Raw genomic sequence first — 19,313 nt, 5'->3', positions numbered from 1 at the left:
TCCATCAGTGACTCTCTGGTGGCATGAGAACTCCAGGTCACAGACCTAGGCTGACTCTCCCGCCCTAAAAGCACAAGTACCAATAAATCGAAGGCTTGGGGGTTCTTCAAACATCAGTTTTCTCAAGACAGACATAACTGGACAGAAATACTAATAAACAGGGGCGCCTGGGTGGCACAGCGGTTAAGCGTCTGCCTTCGGCTCAGGGCGTGATCCCAGCGTTATGGGATCGAGCCCCACGTCAGGCTCTTCCTCTATGAGCCTGCTTCTTCCTCTCCCACTCCCCCTGCTTGTGCTCCCTCTCTCGCTGGCTGTCTCTATCTCTGTCAAATAAATAAATAAAATCTTAAAAAAAAAAAAAGGAAATACTAATAAACAGGTACAGTGAAACGTTAACTTGTTATCTCTCCTCACACTTCCGTCGCATGACACTGAAAAACTGGAAACATTTCAACCAGTAACCGTTACAGGTATCATTCATGAAGCACCGTACTGTGCCAGATGTCTTAAAATACGCTTTTGCTCAATTCTCACAGCCGTCCTGTGAGGGGAGTAGTATTATGTCCGCGTGACAAATGGGAAGCAAGTTCGGAATCGAGAGGAGGCAGAATTCTCGGTCAAATCTGACTCCTCACCCTTTGTTCTGCGGTCTTCTCAACCAAGTAACAAACCAAGGACAAGCCCCCAGCCGCTGAAACCCACCTGTTGGAAGGGACTTTTGCAGGTATCTCTAATTAAGTCAGGAATGTTCCAACTTGAACTAGTTGCCATCATTTTAGTTTTAAAATTAGCTCTGGCCTGAGGCAATACATGCCTCCTAAGTACTTCAGATTGTTGTGTCGATCACAGAGGAACCTTTACTAAAAAGCTCTAAGTTCTTTCCTTCTCCTTCCTGGATAGTGGGGAAGAAAAATCCCAGAAGGCTTAAGACTTCTGCCTCTCCTTTTACGCAAAAAAGGGTTCCTAGGCCCCTTGGACTTTGCACAGAGTCTCCTGACCAGCTATCTGGAAAAAGAAGACATTTACTCGGTACTCGTTACACGTCAAACATTTTGCGACACCGTGTTTCTTAAATACAATGATAACCTAAATTGGGTGCTGTGATCACCTCCACTGTCCATGTCAGCGAGCAGAGGCTGAGAGAAGCCCAAAGCCTGTGCTCTTTCCACTCTAGAGACCATCTGACTCAGCCACGGTCAGCCTGTCCATGCTGCCCAACAACCACGAGCTCTGTTCCAAGACCAAAAAAGACAAGGATCGGAACAAACATGGCTGGTCCTAAGCCCACTAAGCGCAAAATGCTTTGAGAAAATAAAAGGAGCAGCCTCTCGGAGAAATCACATCTGTTAAAATCACAGCTGACTAAGTGGAAAACAGAAGACCGTCCCTCTACAGGTCTCTCAGCCTCGGCACTACTGACATGTTTGGCTGGATAACTGCTGGGTGTGGGGGCCGCCCCGTGCATTGTAGGGTGTTCAGTAGCGTCCCTGGCCTAGAGACATCCAATGCTGGAAGCACCCCTCCCCTGAATCATGACGATCAAAAAGATCTCCACACATTGCCAAATGCCCCCCAAGGGGCAAAATCACCACCCTCCCGCCCCCCCCCACCCCGCACCAAAGCACTGCTCTATATAGTTATAACTGGTCATTTCGGGGCCTTATCGTCCTGGCCGAGGCACACGTTCCCCAGAGCTCTTTTTCTACGTACTAAGATGTAAATCAACCACATGCAGTATTTTCATCTGAAAAGAGTCCCTTCAAATGACGTGTTCATCAGGACCTGAGCAGCATGCAGGAGACAGCGTTTTACATTCTCCCAGACCTGTGGTTTGTTGAAAAATTAATGGGATCATCCACGCTTTGATCTTCAAGCAAATTATTTCCTAAGACAAGATTTAACTTGGGAGACCCTAAAAGCTAACCAGCTATCAGAGCGGAACTGGCATCAAATTCCAGGTGGCAAGTGAAGAGGGTGCTTCCCACCCCCCGCCCCCCAAAAGGGACTCTGGTCAGGAACCAAATGCTACCGGGCGGGAGGGGGGGGGGTCTGATTTTCCCATGAAACTGCGATACAGCTTAGCTTTGCGTTCAAAGAAAAAAGAGCTTTTGAGGACACGGGCCAGTTTCATGTACCAGCACTAGTATTTCTGTTACGGAAGGTTTTTTGTTGTTGTCTTAGCTTTAGTTTTTCTTAATTTCACAGTAAAGAGGAGAGACACACCCAAGTCGTCACCTTGTTTCTATGACTTGTTTTCACTTCAAGAGGAAAAGAAGAAGCTCCTAGTCTTCCAAAGGCTCTTGCTCTTCTCACACCTGTTCTGCAAGGTGTATGCTGCCAGCCAGACGGACAGGTAAGCCCTGCAGAAAATGCTTGTTGTATCAGCAACTGCACGCTTGGCCTACAGGAATGCTGGCTATAAACGAAGACGAGAGAGTTACTTTTGCTAAGAATTTTTACCTTACTTTGTGTGGCACGCAGAAGAATGTACCCCCACCACCTCACCAATGATATCCAGGTCCTAATTCCAAACCTGAGTGTGTTACCAAAAAGGACTTGAAAATGCGGCTAAAGTTAAGGACCCACGAGCTGAGGAGAGTTGCCTGGGTTATCCCGGTGGGTGCAATGTAACTGTGAGTGCTTGAGAGCAGACAGACTTCTCTGGCTGTGGTCAGAGACACAGAGATGGGATAGAAAATGAAGTAGCTCGAGAAATCTGAAATGTGAAAGGGAGTCAGATCACCGGTGGTGGCTTTGAAGATAGAGGAAGTGGGTCTGGAGCCAAGGAATGTGGGGGGAGGGGGGGACTTAGAAGTTGGGACAGTGAGTAAACAGATTCTCTCCTACAACCAGCTCTGCCTACCCCCTGATTTGATTCCACTGAGTCCCGGGTTGACCTTCTAACCTACAGAGCTGTAAGAGAATATATTTGTGTTGCTCTAAGCATCAAATTTCAGGGTTCTGTCATGGCAGGGGTGGAAAACTAACATAGATTTGGTGGCTGGAAGTGGGGTGCTATTGTAACAAAAACCAAGAAACGTGACCGTGGCTTTGAAATTGGGTGGTGGGTGGGCCTGGAGGAATTTTGCAAAGCACGGCAGAGAAAGTCTAGAGAGCCTTGAACAATCTGTGAGGAGACACATGGACGTGAAGGAGAGCTGGGGAGGGAGGAAACCTAAATTGCTGTCGAGACACCTATATCGTCAAGAGCGGGGGAAATCACAAATACTACCAGTCAAACATTCACTGCCCACTGCGGGCTAAGGAAGTGAAGCCCCCAAGTGGGGGAAGGCGCCTGACCATCAGAGGGGTAATCCTGCTGTCCCGTCATGTCACCTGGGGCAGACAACCTATGTGAACCACACTTAGGGATGGCTGCAGCACCTACCTCACAGGACTACAGGGACTAATGGGGACATGCAGACAGAGACCTCATATGGTGCCCAGCACAGGGCAGACACTGGAAAATGGGAGCCATTTTTCTCTTAGAGTATAAAAAGAAAAATGGCGGCTAGAGAGGAATGCATCCTTCCTTTCTCCCACAGGAAAGCATGTGATGAGTCTTCCCTAGGGAAGACTGAGGGTCTAAGCATAAAAGAAGGGAGGAGAGGCAGACCTGGATGTTCAGGAAACCAGTGCTACATAAATCAAAGGCAAGATCTGGGAACTCAATGGGGCTATTCCAAAATGCAAGAGACAGATGGACTGAGGCCTCGGGACGCTGCCCAAGGCAACAGAGAAAGACAAAAAGGGGACCGAGTTGTTTCTCTGGGTGACTCTGTTACTGGAAACGTGCCAACTGCAGTTTGAGAACACTGGGCAGAGATACTGTGCCCCTCTCGGTGCCAACTTGGACAGGAAGTGATGCGGCTGGGTCCCACGGTCGAGAAGCCAGCAGGAGGGGGTGACGGGGGCATCCTCAAAGAAAGACATCATTTTTAATTCTCCAGCCTGGCTTCCTACCTCAGCCTCCCCCGCTCCCCCGCCTCCCGCCCATCTCCATCCATGAAATTATAATACACAATGAGAATTAAAAAGACCACAGTTGTTTCTGCAGGGGCGAAGCAAAGCCAAATTTTGCAAAAAATCCTAGAATTTTCTACGTAGGAGGAATGACAGGTGTTTTCCTATTGTAAGAATTTTTTAGTTTTGGTGTTTCTATAAGGTTTCTGGGAGAAGACATCCCAAGGAAAGAAACAAGGCACCGAAAGCATTTGAATATCCCTTCTGTCTCTTTGCATCTGTACCCCGGACTATAAATTATAGTAGTTCATTCCCCAGGATTCTCAGTAGAGAGTTAAATGTCAGCCAGCAGGCAACTGCATAACTAAGAGGGAGAAAAAGTCACCTTAGTAATGATGAGGATAAAACCAAGCGGCGAGGAATGAAACCAGTCTCCCCTTTCCTGCCTAAGAGTTACGTTTTCTGGGGCACCTGGGTGGCTCAGTCATTAAGCGTCTGCCTTCAACTCAGGGCGTGATCCCGGAGTCCTGGGGTCGAGCCCCGCATTGGGCTCCTCCACTGGGACCCTGCTTCTTCCTCTCCCACTCCCCCTGCCTGTGTTCCCTCTCTCGCTGACTGCTTCTCTCTCTGTCAAATAAATAAATAAAATCTTAAAAAAAAAAAAAAAAAGAGTTACGTTTTCTTTCTTTCGAGAAAACCTCTTCGCACCTGCAGGAAGACACCACTTCTTGCGCTCCTTTTTGCTGGTGATAAAATGCACAGCCTCCCAGGCAGTGTGATTCAGGCACGCATGTTTATGAGCCAAGCACATGTACCCGCTGGACACAATGATGCTTTCAAAAAAGAACAAATTCAAAAGTTCTGCCAACAATCCCATTGTTTTGGATTCACCAACTGGAAAGGCATACATCTCTGCACGACATTTTCTGAATTTTGTCAAGTTGGGTAGATCTAAGGGCTCATTCTTCGCACTCCCACTATTTGTCACTCAGTGCCCTTTCCGAGTACACCCAGATGGGCAGTGATCCAAGCAGATGCATTATTTGGGTGCACATGACAACAGAACTGGATCTTTTTTTTTTTTTTTTAAAGATTTTTTATTTATTTATTTGACAGAGAGAGACAGCCAGCGAGAGAGGGAACACAAGCAGGGGGAGTGGGAGAGGAAGAAGCAGGCTCATAGAGGAGGAGCCTGACGTGGGGCTCGAACCCGGAACGCCGGGATCACGCCCTGAGCCGAAGGCAGACGCTTTAACCGCTGTGCCACCCAGGTGCCCCTCAGAACTGGATCTTATCTCTGCCCACCCGTTTTCTCTGCTCCTCAAGCTGTAAGCCTCTGCTAACCCGGGGGATAAAAAAAAAAAAAAAAAAAAAAAGCAACAGAGTAAAGGAGCTGGATGGATTATCCTCTCCTCCTTATGTTGATCCAAATCTGGAGACTCTGGGGGCGTCGGCAGGTGCATCTCCAGATCCGAAAAGCAGGATGTGCCTCATGTGCCTAGTGACTTGGTTTTGCTTTTCATCAGTATGGGAAGGAGGAGATACGGCTCGGAGACAGTAAGATAATGAACGTAGCTACCAAAACCAAATTCCAGCCTACTGTTTGAAGACGAAAACAAGATGATGGGTAGGAGCTGTTCAAAGCTCCCGGGACCTCTGCATCGGCTTTCCTCGCTCCCATCAGGAGCTAGAGATGCCACCCCGGTTCTGGCCGAGCTGGAAGACCCAGCCTCTCTTATCGGGCACGTCTCACCCAGATGATCCGGACAGCAGAACATGATCCGACGACAATGGTTCACAATTCAGAGAAGTCGTATCGTTCAGGATTAGAAGATTCTAACATTGTTTTTTTGGAGGATAAAAATACACTTGTACAAGACATTCTATCTTATATGCCTCTTCCGGGGGCATAAGAGTTTTCCTACTTTAAGTACTCAGACCGTGCTAGACACTTTAAAGGCAATGTGCGTTATTTGATCTGTTCCTTACAAAGAACTGGTAGCAAACGATCTCTGCGTTCATTCTTCACTTGAGGAAACCTAGGCTTGGAAATGTTAAACAACACGCCTGGAGTCACACACGGGCAGACCTAAACTCTGAACCCACACTCATGCTCTTCCCCCAGGATTAATGCCTATGAAATACCGTCATCAGCAACAGACTCCGAAAACAGCAAGGACTCCTCCAAATTGCCCTGGGGGCTCAACAAATTTTACTGACAAAATTAATGATGATCTCCGCTTTTTAACCACCTTTGCTCCTGCATGGGAAAACCTCACACACCCAGCTTTGCCTCTGTCTGACAAGAAGTCACAGTATCTCCCTGGAGCTGGCTTCAAAGCAGTGCAAATACTCCCAAGTGCCTTCCTCTTGGAACAGTCACACCCCTGCACCACGGACTCCAATTCCAAAATTGTTCTGACCCGCAACTGCGCAGGGCGTGATGCACTGCCCTCCGGGAGTTACCCAGCCTCCGACCACAGTCACCTCCCAGCTCCCTCCTGCAGCTGTGTAGACACTGTTCACTATCCCACAAGGGCAAGTGCGCATTCTGGCCAAGAGATGAGAAAACCACGGTGGACGGAGATGCTACCATCAGTAAGGAAATCTCTTATCTCCTCCAGAAATCTGGAAGCACATTTCTTCCTAATAAACTCAGGCAGTTTTACCCACTTTCCTCATGTTCCAAAATGAGTGATTAAGACCGTCCCAAGCTTAAGCAACAAATTATATGCTCAAGCCAAGTAGTTTGGTAATGACTTTCTAATAAGAAAGGCATCAATTATATATACAAACATTAAAAAAAATTATAAAGTAGAAGTGTTGCCAAAGACCAGGAGGAGGGAACAGAGTTCGTGTTTCATGGGGACAGAGTTTGTCTAGGAAGATGAAAAAGTTCTGGAGATGGAGGGTGGGGACGGCTGCACAGCAATGTGAATGTACGGAACGCCACTGAAATGTACACTTAAACACGGTGAAAATGGGGAAACACAGGGGCGCCTGGGTGGCTCAGTTGGTTAAGCATCTGCCTTTGGCTCAGGTCATGATCCCAGGGTCCTGGGATCGAGCTCCGCATCGGGCTCCCTGCTCAGCGGGAAGCCTGCTTCTCCCTCTCCCACTCCCCCTGCTTGTGTTCCCTCTCTCGCTGTGTGTGTCTCTGTCAAATAAATTAAAAAAAATAAAATCTAAAAAAAAAAAAAAAAAAAAAGAAAATGGGGAAACACAAGCCAAACTTACAGCAACACTCACGTGAATGCTTCTTTTTGTAGCCGCTTACTTACAAAGGGAAAGGAGGCCCTAGCACCTTCTGAAACATCGCGGGCCCATTTCAGGCACTGCATGGAAGAATTTAAATGTGAGTTTTAGGCCCAGAGCTCCTGGAAAGCAAAGATGAATGCTTCTGAGTGACTTATTACTCTGCAGAGACTATATGTCTAGGTGAAGCCAAAATCCCCCTCGCGTCCTCTGAGGAAAGGACTGACCGCTCCTTAACATTTGCGTCTCTTGCAAAATTTGTATGTTGAAGTCTTAACGCCCAACGTGATGGTGTCTGGAGGTGAGACCTTTGGGAGGTAACTGGGTTGAGGTGAGGTCATGAGGGATCAGTGCTCCTAGAAGAAGAAAGAGTGACCAGAGCCCTTCCTCTCTCCACCACACAAGGATATAGCAGGAGGCACGAGCCAGGAAGCACGCGCACACTCACTCTCACCAGCACCCACGCACGCAGCACCTTGACCTTGCACTACAGCCTTCACCACTGTGAGAAATCGCAGGGCTGCTAAGCCACCCAGTCTGGGTACTTGGTGACAGCAGCCCGAGCTAAGACGGGTGTCCTCTGTATCGTATCCGTGCTTGCACTCACGTTCAGCTGATGGCTTAACTCATGACCATCGGGAGAAAAACAGCTCCTAAAATGACTCGTGCGCAGGCACTTTGGGCACCATAGCTAAGGTGGGCATCCAGATGAGCTCTCTTCTCTTTCTTGGTGTCACGATACAATATGGCAACAGCCTGGCCCCCATGGATGGACACACACACACACACACACACACACACTCAGAGACGTGACGACTGCTTCTTCCACGTTCTGAGGTTTTTCAGACTAACGCTGAGGACAGATGCCAAAAGGTTGTCATGATTCAGAATGAAATGGTCTCCGGTTCACTGCAGTCTCTTTTCATCATCTCAGATAAAAGCTCCGCACTGAAAATCACCAAGGCTGCTGATACTGGATTTTCAACACCTGCGAATGAGCGAGGTTTCATCTCAAATGACTCTGAGTTCCCACCAACAGGCCTCTTCACCCAACTCTCCAACTTGAGAGTTTTGCTTTGTGATTACTGACCTATTTAATCATGTTCTTCCTGCCTCAAAACTAATGCTCTGACTTGTAAACCAATCTTGATCCCAAAAGTGAATAATTAAGTACTTTTTACCTGTTTTGGTATCTTGTTTCCCCCTCACTGGAAAAAAACAAAAAACAGTAAGCCTCACATTAGCAAACTCTGGGCTGAACCAACCGAGGTCAGTGTACCTCTGAGTTACATAAAATGCTGATTGGTTTCCTTGAAATTTTGCATAACTCACCTTTAAATGCCACTGCAAAACTGGTAGTTAACATCCACATCAACAATAAAATAAATAAAATAAAAACCTAATCCTCCTTATTAACAAAACAGGTTGGAAAACCCTTAGTAATGAGAGGTGTCACAACTAAAACATGAATAGCAAGTCTGTTCAACAAAACAGAAATGTCAAGAAATGGACACACACGCATGTAGGATTTAATATAGGATAAAGGTGGCATTTCCCATCAAAGGAGTAAATGGTTTATTAAGTAAAAGGTTGTGAAAACCAGCAGCCATCTAAAAAAAGCATACTGGGATCCCTACGTTGTAAAATTAATTCAAGATGGAGGAATGCGGCGCCTGGGTGGCTCAGTCGTTAAGCGTCTGCCTTCGGCTCAGGGCGTGATCCCAGAGTTCTGGGATCGAGCCCCACATCAGGCTCCTCCGCTGGGAGCCTGCTTCTTCCTTTCCCACTCCCCCTGCTGTGTTCCCTCTCTCGCTGGCTGTCTCTAATAAAGAAATAAAATCTTTAAAAAAAAAAAAAAGATGGAGGAATAACATAAATATAAAAACTGAAAGCAAAGAAGTAACAAAAGCAGCCCTGGACAATTTAAAAAAATAATTTTAGAGTAAGGATGGCCTTTTTCTCTTTATGGTATTAAATTCAAAGGCCTTAAAATAGACAGCTGCTAAAATTGTCTCCATGGAGAAATGGAACATAATCCAAGTCAAAAGCTGAACAGGACTAGGAACAGCTCCAACTCTCATCACACATGAGGGGCTCATTTCCCTCGGACATAAAGTGACATAAAGCCCAACAGCAAAGGACAGAACAGTTCATAGGGAGGTAAATACAAAGGAAAGGGCTCCTATGGACTCACGAATGGGTGCTCCACCTCCTAAGAGAAATGCAAATTAAAACCACGGGAGATACTGTTTTTCGCTTATCAGATTGGCAAAGATGAACACGTTTCATAACATACCAGGTTGGCAAGGACGTGAACGCACAGGTACTTACGTACCCTGCTGCTGAGAGGCTATCTATTAGCACAGCTTCTGTGGAAGGCATTTGGGGCAACATCTCCTCCAAGTACAAATGCCATGTATCCTTTCACCTGGTGATCCCATAGTTAGGGTTTTATCACATGGGAGCAAAATCATCTACGTGCAAAGTTATCTCTTGCAGCATTGTTGCAAATAGCAAAATCAAAAGGAAACCTATTTAACAAAACAGAGTATCTGTAAGAAGAAAATACTACATTGCCCAAGTGTTTAAAACTATAAAAATATAAGAAAAACTCTACCTATATAGAGGAATTTCAAGATGTTTGGTTATATGAAAAGAGCAAGGTGCATAACAATATGTGAAGTATCTTAAAAGGGGGGAGAATATGGCAATACACAAACACATTCACTTTTTTATTTAGTGTTTTCTACTTATGAGTATCTTTAGAAGCAAGAACACTGATTGCCTCTGAGGAGGCAGGAATTGGGAGGTTTTTCAGTGACCCTTCTATATCTTTTAAATTTGAGCCACATATTATCCATTTGAAGATTGTTTTTTAATTCCACAAAATGGTTATAAGTAAAGCTGAAGAAATTTACCAGAAAGTGGAATAAAAAGACAAAGACCTAGAAAACAGAACAGAAAAAGAAAAGAAAGTCAGAGGACTGTTTCAGAAGGACCAAATGGGAAATCAATCAAGAGAAAAGAGAGAAAGCTATCAAAGACAAGTCAAGAAGTTTTCCAGTAACTAAAAAATACATGTTTCTAGATTGGGAAGGCCACTCTGTGGCAAAAATAAATAAATAAGCAAGTAAGTAAATAAATAAATAAATAAATAAAATCAACAAAAACAGGTCAATCAATGTATCTGGGACAAAGAAAAGACCCTAAAAGCTCTTGAAGAGAAGAAGGGGGAAAAGTTCCAGCCTTCATATAAAGACGGAATTTTAGGAAGAAATCTTTTCAAAGGTCTGAGAGAAACTAATTTCTAAGCTAGAACTGCATACCTAGCTAAACTATCAAGTATGGGGTGGGAGCAGAGACAATGCAGACACGCCAAATCCCAAGAAATGTCTCTCCCCACGTAACCTTTCTCAGAAGCTGTTAGCCAGTGCCCTCCACCAAGATAAGAGGCCAAAAGAGACCACAAGGAAAGAGAACACCACAGGATCCAAGAAGGAGAAACACGGGCATCTCTGGGTTGACGCGATACTTCACAAGGAACGCTTTGAGGAGCAATGCGTCAGACAGATAGCTACCCTCAGGTTCTCAAACATAAAGAGGTTAGACTTCCATTTGGGAGTAAATCAGTTAAGAGGCGCATACAGCTAACGAACCAAACGATTATTAACTCTGGGTGAGAAGAAGCTGTATGAGGAAGGAGATGTGCAAACGACACACCTGAGCTGTGAAACTATTTCCATAGTAATACTATAAACGTTATGCATTAATCAAACAAAAAACTGTATTAAGATGATTTGAGAAAAGAGTATTGGAAGAAATTATAAGAACCATAATCTCATCTTCCACAGTATGAAGACAGGAAATAATATCCAAAATTGGCTTACCCAAGGAAGTATCCAAAATAAAGAAACAACAAAATAAACGTCTCATTTTTTTTTTAAATGTGACTAAGATCACAAAATAAAATCAAAATCCCTAGCGCTTTTGTGTTTGCTGACACCTTGTTCTTGTGAGAGGTGGAACCAGGGAGAAGTGTGGGTCTGTGTGCAGAATTTAGCGAAAAGCAACTTGAACAGGAAACTGAACTAATTTGTAAGAACTGATGACTCTAGGTAATTGGATTTTAAAAACAAATTCAAACTACAGCTCCTTCGAGTAACAAATTCAATTTGCTTACAAACTAGTTGTGTGGTTTCCAAGGAGTCCCATCTAAGGATGAGCAGCGGCCACGGGAGCAGAGAAGTCGGCACAACCCTTGGTGCCCACTCTCCTCGAGCATAGTGCCCACAGCACCACAGGCCTGCTTCCATTAGATGACTACACCCACTGGAGTCATTAACTCCAATGTGGCCAACTCAGAAACAGAAAATTCCACCAATCTTTGTAAGCCTCTATGTGACAGAACTTGCTAAGACTGCCCAAGTTAAGAAGGGATTTCTCCAAGGATTTTAAGAGCAAAGGTGAAGTTTCAGGAAGACGTTTAAGCTATGGCTTTGGGTACCCCCTAAAAGTGCCCCCATCTGGAAAGCGTGCACTAGGACAGCAGTTCTTATGTGTCCAGACTGAACAGCCTACCATTGATTTCATCCTCTGGGGTTTGGGCCAACAATTTCTTTTACTGAATTGTGGCAAGAAATTCTTCAAAGGATCTTCTGTCAGACATTAGGGTCCTCGGGTCTAAGGAGCAAGAGTTTGGGGTTGACAATAGCTTCCGAGTACATTAATACTTGCACATGTGCAATTCAATCACATAAAAGCTTATGGGGAGATAGCATATCCAAAACTGCTGGTTCAGAGGACTGGCCACACCTTTAAGCTGCACACTACCTAAAACAATGGTGCTGATCTCACGGAAGGTGAAAAGAAAGCCAGCTGTAAGCTCAGAGGAACAAGTCTCTTCCATAAACTACCTCTCCTTTGCCGAGTGGGTGTGAATTCTTACACACCATTTATGCCCAAAGGTTACTCGAAGGGTCTAATGATAAAAGGCACAGTTTTTGTCAAAAAAAAAAAAAAAAAAAAAGAACTCCCAGACAACTTTTCATCAAGTGAAGACTGGGGAGAGGGGAAAGGGGGAGAGGGGTTGGAGGATTTTACCTACATAGTGAAGGACAACTGACCATACGACTTAGCTCCTAGCATCCTGGTAGCCAGGGCGAAAAAGGAAATACGATGAGTTACACATCTTTCATAACTGGGGGAAAAAATTAAAAGTCCCTATTCATCAGGAAAATAGATGTGTTTTTTTTGTTTTTTGGGGGTTTTTTTTGTAACCAAAACATACACCTCCTTATAGAAGGGACTGTGAATGGCACAGGGAACCCTTATTAGCAGCTCACTGGACAACAAATACCTATGAAGCACCTTCTATGTTTCCAGGCTCTGTTCTAAGAGTTTGGGATATGTGAGCCAACAAACCAGATCAAGAGCCCTACCCCGGGGGAGGTCATATTCTGCCTCGGGAGACGGACAATAAACATAATAGGCGAGTTACATAATGTGCTATTATGCTACGGGAAAAAGGACAAGGAAGGTCTCAGGGGGTGAAGGGTGGCAGGAGGAGGCTAATTTCAATTCTGAACAAATAGTCAAGGGACTGAGATGGTGACATGGGAGGAAGCACTCAGCATGACCACACAGGCATGATTGAGGAAGACCAATGAGGTCAGCGCTGTCAAGCAAGGGAGGGGCGTGAGTACAGGAGAGGAAGTTCTAGACTACCAAGGGACCAGGTCAAAAGAGTCCCAGAATTCACTGTAAAACCTTTTCCTCTTATGCAAACAGGAAGCCAACAGAGGGTTTGAGCAGAGAAGGGCCATCATCTGACCTTTGTTTTTAAAGAGAACTGCTGCTGAGAATGGATCGCAAGGACGGAAGCAGGGAGACCAGTTATGAGGCTACTGTGGTAATCCCAGCGAGAGAGGGTGGTGGAAATGGGGAGGAGGAAGATTCTGGGTGAATTCCTAAGGCAGAGTCAGCAGAATTTGCTAATGAACTCAAGTGGGAGAGGACGGAGGGTGAAGACGAACACACAGTTTTAAGGTCTTGCCAACAATGGAGATAGGAAAGGCTGTGGGGAAAACAAGTTTGGGGACAAAGCAGGAATTCTGTTGTGGCCACACTGAGGTGGCCACAGGAGACATCCAGGTGGAGACGGGAGGACGCAGTTGGACATACAAGCATGGAGTTGGGTGAAAAAGGCAGAGCTGGAGAAATCAATGTGAGACTCACCAGAATATTAACAGTACCTGAAGCCGTGAGATTAGATGACATCACTGAGGGAGTGAGAGTCTAGAGAAAAGAAGAGATCAAGGACTGAGCCCTAGAGCCCTCCAAAAACCACTTACCTTAAGAAGGAGATGAAGAACCAGCAAAGGAAAGGGAAAACGAATGGCCAGTGAGCAAGGAGGAGAACAGCAAGTGTACAAAAACTTTAATACGAACATGCTTTATACTGTCCATCAATAACAGCGAAGGGTTAGCATGAAGTCAAAGTTCAGGGAAAGCACTTCTTTGAGAAGCTACAGCACAGCAGGTGCTTAGCTTCTGGCCAGTTCTGGCTGGACTACCAAGAGCTGTCAGCACCAAGGGAGGGGAGTGAAGGGAGAGCCAGAGTAGGTCACAGGCGTAGGTCAGGAGACCACAGACAGGCACACGCTCCTGGCCCAAGGAGGGTATCAGAGTTTGCACAGTGACCTGGGTCAGATGTCAAAGTAGCTCATTGGAAAATATCAACTCCAAACCCAAAGTCAGTGTGCAGTCCCTTCCCGAGCTGTTCCTGTCCATGTGCCATTTATACTGCAGCCTCCTGCCGGTTTCATCCCACTCTCAGTCCTGGGCCTGCACCGCAGACCCCACGGCACACCACCAGCCCCTTCCTCATTAGCGAATGGGCCCCGCCAGAGTCTCTTGCCTAGAGTCTGAGTACAAGGGCCAGAGACCCCAGCAACCCCTGAGCGCGCACACCGGTGAGAACGACAAGGGAGACAAAGGGCACAGAAAGGGGGTTACCCGGCTCTCCTCCTCTCTCTACGCCCCCTTCATATACATTTAAGGGTCCTCTTAAAATGTTTGAATGCACCAAGTAAGCATACGCTATGTATTTATATCCAACCTCGTTCCAGAAAGGGCTTCAGGCAACTTTCAAAACTAGCCTGAATTATATTTACCTTAATTTTAAAAAGAGAAGAAAAATATCAAATTCAGAACAAGGGAAAATACAACAGAATAGTAAAACAAAGTCTAAATTCGTTAGGAAAAATGACAATCAAGCTGTCCGTGGTTGTTTAACAGTAGGATACACATTTGGCCAACACAATAAGGAAATCACAGCTTCACCCGAGATTCATTTTGTTCAATAAATCAACATCGTCCAATATTAGGGCCTAGGGGAACTTTTCTAATGCTTCTTCATAAAAGGGCCACTGAGAGACATGAGAGAGATGTACTGTGTTAGGGTTTCCTGTGGCCATTCCTTAAACCATTCCCTATCCTTCAATAATGCGAGCTCAGGACATAACACACGCCAACTTGATAACAGAAATTACAGGGAAAGGAAAAGCAGCATCACAACTACCCAATATTTGCATGGGACTGGTGTGCAAAATCCTTTAGGATATCATAAATGGACACTATTTCTCAAAAACAAGTTTTCATTTATACTTGGGGCTGATTAAGTGTTACCCATTGAGGACTGGTCCACTTACCTTAAAAGCCAACCAATTAGAGTTAATAATACTGTGTTATTTGAAAGTTGCAGAGAGTAGGTCTTAGAAGTTCTCATCACACCAAAAGACCCATGAAAAGATGCTCAACATGACTCATCATCAGGGAAATACAAATCAAAACCACAATGAGATACCACCTCCCACCTGTCAGAATGGTAAATTCAACAATACAAGAAACAACAGGTGTTGGTGAGGATGTGGAGAAAGGGGGACCCTCGCGCACTGTTGGTAGGAATGCAAACCGGTGCAGCCACTGTGGAAAACAATGTGGAGGTTCCTCAAAAAATTAAAAATAGAAATACCCTATGATCCAGTAATCACACTACTGGGTATTTACCCAAAGGATACAAAAAACACTAATTCAAAGGGATACAAGCATCCCTGGGTTTATTGCAGCATTATTTACAACAGCCAAATTATGGAAGCAGCGCAAGTGTCCATCCACAGATGAATGGATAAAGAAAACGGGTACATACACACAGCGGAATATTACTCAGCCATACAAAAGAATGAAATCTTGCCATTTGTAACAACACGGATGGATCCAGGGAGTATCATGCTCAGTGAAATAAGGGTCAGAGAAAGACAAATCCCCCACGATTTCACTCATATGTGGAGTTTAAGAAACAAATGCACAAAGGAAAAAAAAACAGACAAATCAAGACACAGACTCTTAACTATAGAGAACAGACAGATGGCTACCAGAGGGGAGGTGGGCAGGGCGATGGGTGAAATCGGTCAAGGGGATTAAAGAGTCTATTTATCATGATGAGCACTGAGTAATGTACAGGATTGCCGAATCACTGTATTGTACACCTGAAACTACTCTAACACGGTATGTTAACTAACCAGAACTAAAATAAAAAACTTTAATAAAAAAATAAAAGTTCTCATCACAAGGAAAAAAACTTTGTAACTATGTGTGGTGATGGATGCTAACTAGAGTTATTGTGGTGATCATTTTGCACAATATACAAATATTGAATCATTATATTACACGGCTAAAATTAACATAACGCTTATGTCAATTATATCTCACATTTTTTAAAAATCAATCAGAAGAAATCTCAGCATTCTCATAAAAATTACAGAAACTAAGGATGCCCGGGTGGCTCAGTCGGTTAAGCAGCTGACTCTTGATTTTGGCTCAGGTCATGATCTCAGGGTCATGAGACTGAGCCCCGTGTGTGGTTCCCTACTCACCAGAGATTCTCTCTCTCTCCCTCTCTTTCTGCCCCTCCCCCACAACTCATGCACATATTCTCTCTCTAAAATAAATAAATCTTTAAAAATTTTTTCTTATTTAAATTCAATTAATTAACACATAGTGTATTATTAGTCTCAGAGGTAGAAGTCCGTGATTCCTCAGTTGCATAGAACACCTAGTGCTCATTACATCACATGCCCTCCTTAATGCCCATCACCCAGGTACCCCATCCCCCACCCACCTCCCCTCCAGCAACCCTCAGTTTGATGCCTAGAGGTAAGAGTCTCTTATGGTTTGACAAAATCAGAGAGGGAGACAAATCATAATAGCCTCTTAATAGGAAATGAATAAATCTTTAAAAAAAAATAAAGCAACTATGCAAGACTCTTGCCTAAACAGATGGTCCCCGCTCCACAAAAGGCTGTGAGGGTGAAGCTGTAAGAATGGTCAAGATTCCCTGCCTGCCCCTCAAAAAGGGCTCTAAACCTCCCCAACATGGAGATGGGAGAATAACCACTCAAGGCACTGAAGTTTTATATCTCATAGTAAGTACAATTGCAATTTGCCATCTTTCTTCAAAGGGTTCTGATTTTGTCCTTTTTCAACACTAAGGCAGAAATTCTCCAGTAAGGATATTAGCAACAGCTCAGCAATTTCACTTTTGAAAGAAAAATACCAGGACAGATTCACTAAGCCCTAATAAATTTCAGTTTTTCCAAAAGGCTCATCTCTATTATTCCCTTTACAGTGTCATCCGCCTTTGAGTGGCTGCCAAAACCATATTAATTCAGGCAATTAAACCAAAGACAATCGACCAGTAAGATAGCAATAACACAAAGAAAATCAGGATATAAAAGTTGAGAGACTAAGAAAAATAATTTCTTGCTTAAATTCAGATCTAGACCCTTAAGAAACAATGAGTGGAAAGTTACCAAATTGTGGGTATGGCTCTCCAACTCATAAAAGATTAATCAGTCCTGTATAAAAACTAGACCCTGTTTTCCATATGTAGGCAAATTTCTGAAGCATAACTTCTTCAAAACAAACCCCAAAATACAGATGTAATCAATCTAAATGCTGTTTCTGAATCAGCATCCAGGCCATTAAACCTCTTAGAATTAAATATAGTTTTCCATTGTGGTAGATTATACTGTTGTTTCAATTATCTGCTGCCCTCCCTATAAAAGGAACAGACTTCCCATTGTCATGTGACTTACAGTGTCTCCAGATGGAAGAATTTATACATTTCCCTACTCCGCTGTTGGGAGGCTTAGCCATGTGACTTGCCAGAGCCAACCGAATGTGAGAAGCGACAAACACATAAACAGAAGCATTAAGAGCCGTGAATGGATGGGTCATTCCCTTTCTCACCCGCTACCATGTCCCAGAGCGGGGTTGCTTGTTCAACCTGGATCTGGAGCTAGAATAAGAAGACCTTTGGAGCAGAGCCACAGCTGTCATGTAATGTGAACAAGAAATTAAAACGTTGTTTTAGGTCACTGAGCATCATGTAGCCTAAGCTGAAAGATGAAATCATCACTTCTTTAAGAAAAAAAATGTTTTAATGATCAGTGGAATAATTAATACCTTAGCACAACTTAATGAATGCAGAAAGACATGTAGGTCTTACCGCCAGTGAATTTCCATACTAACAATCTGCATAACATGCATATTAAACTGAAAATAGTGTCTTTTTCTAATTAAAGTTTTTACCTTATAAATATGTGCTTTAGAAAGAGAAGGAAAACCCAAGTTACTTGTTTGACTGACCTTTAGAAGACCTTGTTGGGAACAACGGTAGGTTCAAAGAAGATAAGGTTCAACAGCTCACCCTTCCATAGGCATGTATTTAATCTCTACCTGATGGGGGGATAAAACAAGAATCAAGGTTATAAACTTAACCGGCAAACCAGTCTCCCAGTAAAACAAGGAAATGGAATTGTCTAGGATTTTATGGGCGTAGAAATCAATCCCCCCAAAGATCCAGGTTCATTTTAGCCTTTTTGTATTAGCCTCTGCCTGGATATCTTACCAATATGAATATCTCATGATGCAAATAGTTTTTTAAAAGAACAATTAAAACATAACTTGTTGTAAATTACTAGATCTCTCAAACTGTTTTCTAGAAGCCAAAGAAAAACAGTGCTTAAAGGTTCTTCTCATAGCTACTCTGATGAAAACATACAGCAATTCTTTTAAAAACTTCACTGCTAAAAGAAAAATTCAGCACCATCTCTTGTACATTTGTGATGGGGTTTTGGCAAGCTGGATGCCCAGAGAAACTCCTAATACTTACCAGGACTAAGCTGATCGTAGAGAGTGGTAAAGAGATCATGCTATACTCTGCCTTGAAAAGTCCTGAATCTGGGGGCCATGGTTCCCTCTAGCATGGTTAGCAAGTCCACAGGAAGGCTATTCACACTGCTAAATTCAAATCAAGTTAGAAACACTATTTCCTACTATTGGACAGAAAGTTATATCCAGAAGGTGTGAATCTTCATGCATGTGGGAAACTACTCCATAATCCCCAAATGATACAAGGTAACTGGTCCCTCTGCAAGTCTGGTTTGTGAGGGCTCTTGATAAAGCTTAGTTAGGAAGACTTTGCAAAATATCAGGGTCCAGCTGCTGGGGTGTCCGTCTGGAAGCAAATGTGAGTCTGATTTGGTTGTGAGGTAGCAAAGAATTTCCTGGGGACTCTTTTTCCCTGCTCCAAATTGGGGCTAGAAAAGACTGGAGGGAGCAGACATTCAGCACCATTTTCTTCCCACACACATTTCCCTTTTAGAAAAATCCACCCATCCTTACCCTTGGCTACTCTGTGTTTACTACACAATCCCAGCCTCCCTGGCCATAGCTGACGGGATTACAAAATGATTCCTATTCCAGGGACGGAGGGTGGGGGAAGGTATAGGGTAAGTCCATCAGCAAGGAGGGAAAGGGGGCTAGAGCAGGGAGGCTAGAGATAGGAGTCATGATAAGCAAGGGCTGGGCTGCCATTTTCTACTACATGTGAGCTGAAGCAGAGAAAGGTGGTCTGTAGAGAAAAGCCAAAGTATGGTACAAATGCTGGAGACAAGATACCATGAATGCCCAACAGGAATCAACTCCAGGTCCTAACTCCCAGGAGGACTGGCTGGGCTCCTATGTTCTGGTTG

The 19,313-nt window shown here is 44.2% G+C and overlaps 1 protein-coding gene across 1 annotated transcript in view; it reads right to left on the bottom strand.

Annotated features, from left to right (window-relative positions):
- The window catches only part of KANK1 (KN motif and ankyrin repeat domains 1), a 195,558-nt gene that overhangs the window by 162,927 nt on the left and 13,318 nt on the right, over nucleotides 1-19,313 (bottom strand). Inside the window, exon 2 of the mRNA XM_040620285.1 lies at nucleotides 17,926-18,015. The gene's annotated coding sequence lies outside the window, so the exon portion shown is untranslated. The remainder of the gene's footprint in view (nucleotides 1-17,925; nucleotides 18,016-19,313) is intronic.

This window comes from Ursus maritimus, unplaced genomic scaffold (genome assembly GCF_017311325.1).
Source record: "Ursus maritimus isolate PB19 unplaced genomic scaffold, ASM1731132v1 scaffold_34, whole genome shotgun sequence".
Lineage (NCBI taxonomy): Eukaryota > Metazoa > Chordata > Mammalia > Carnivora > Ursidae > Ursus > Ursus maritimus.
This window is presented reverse-complemented; position numbering and strand designations above follow the sequence as displayed.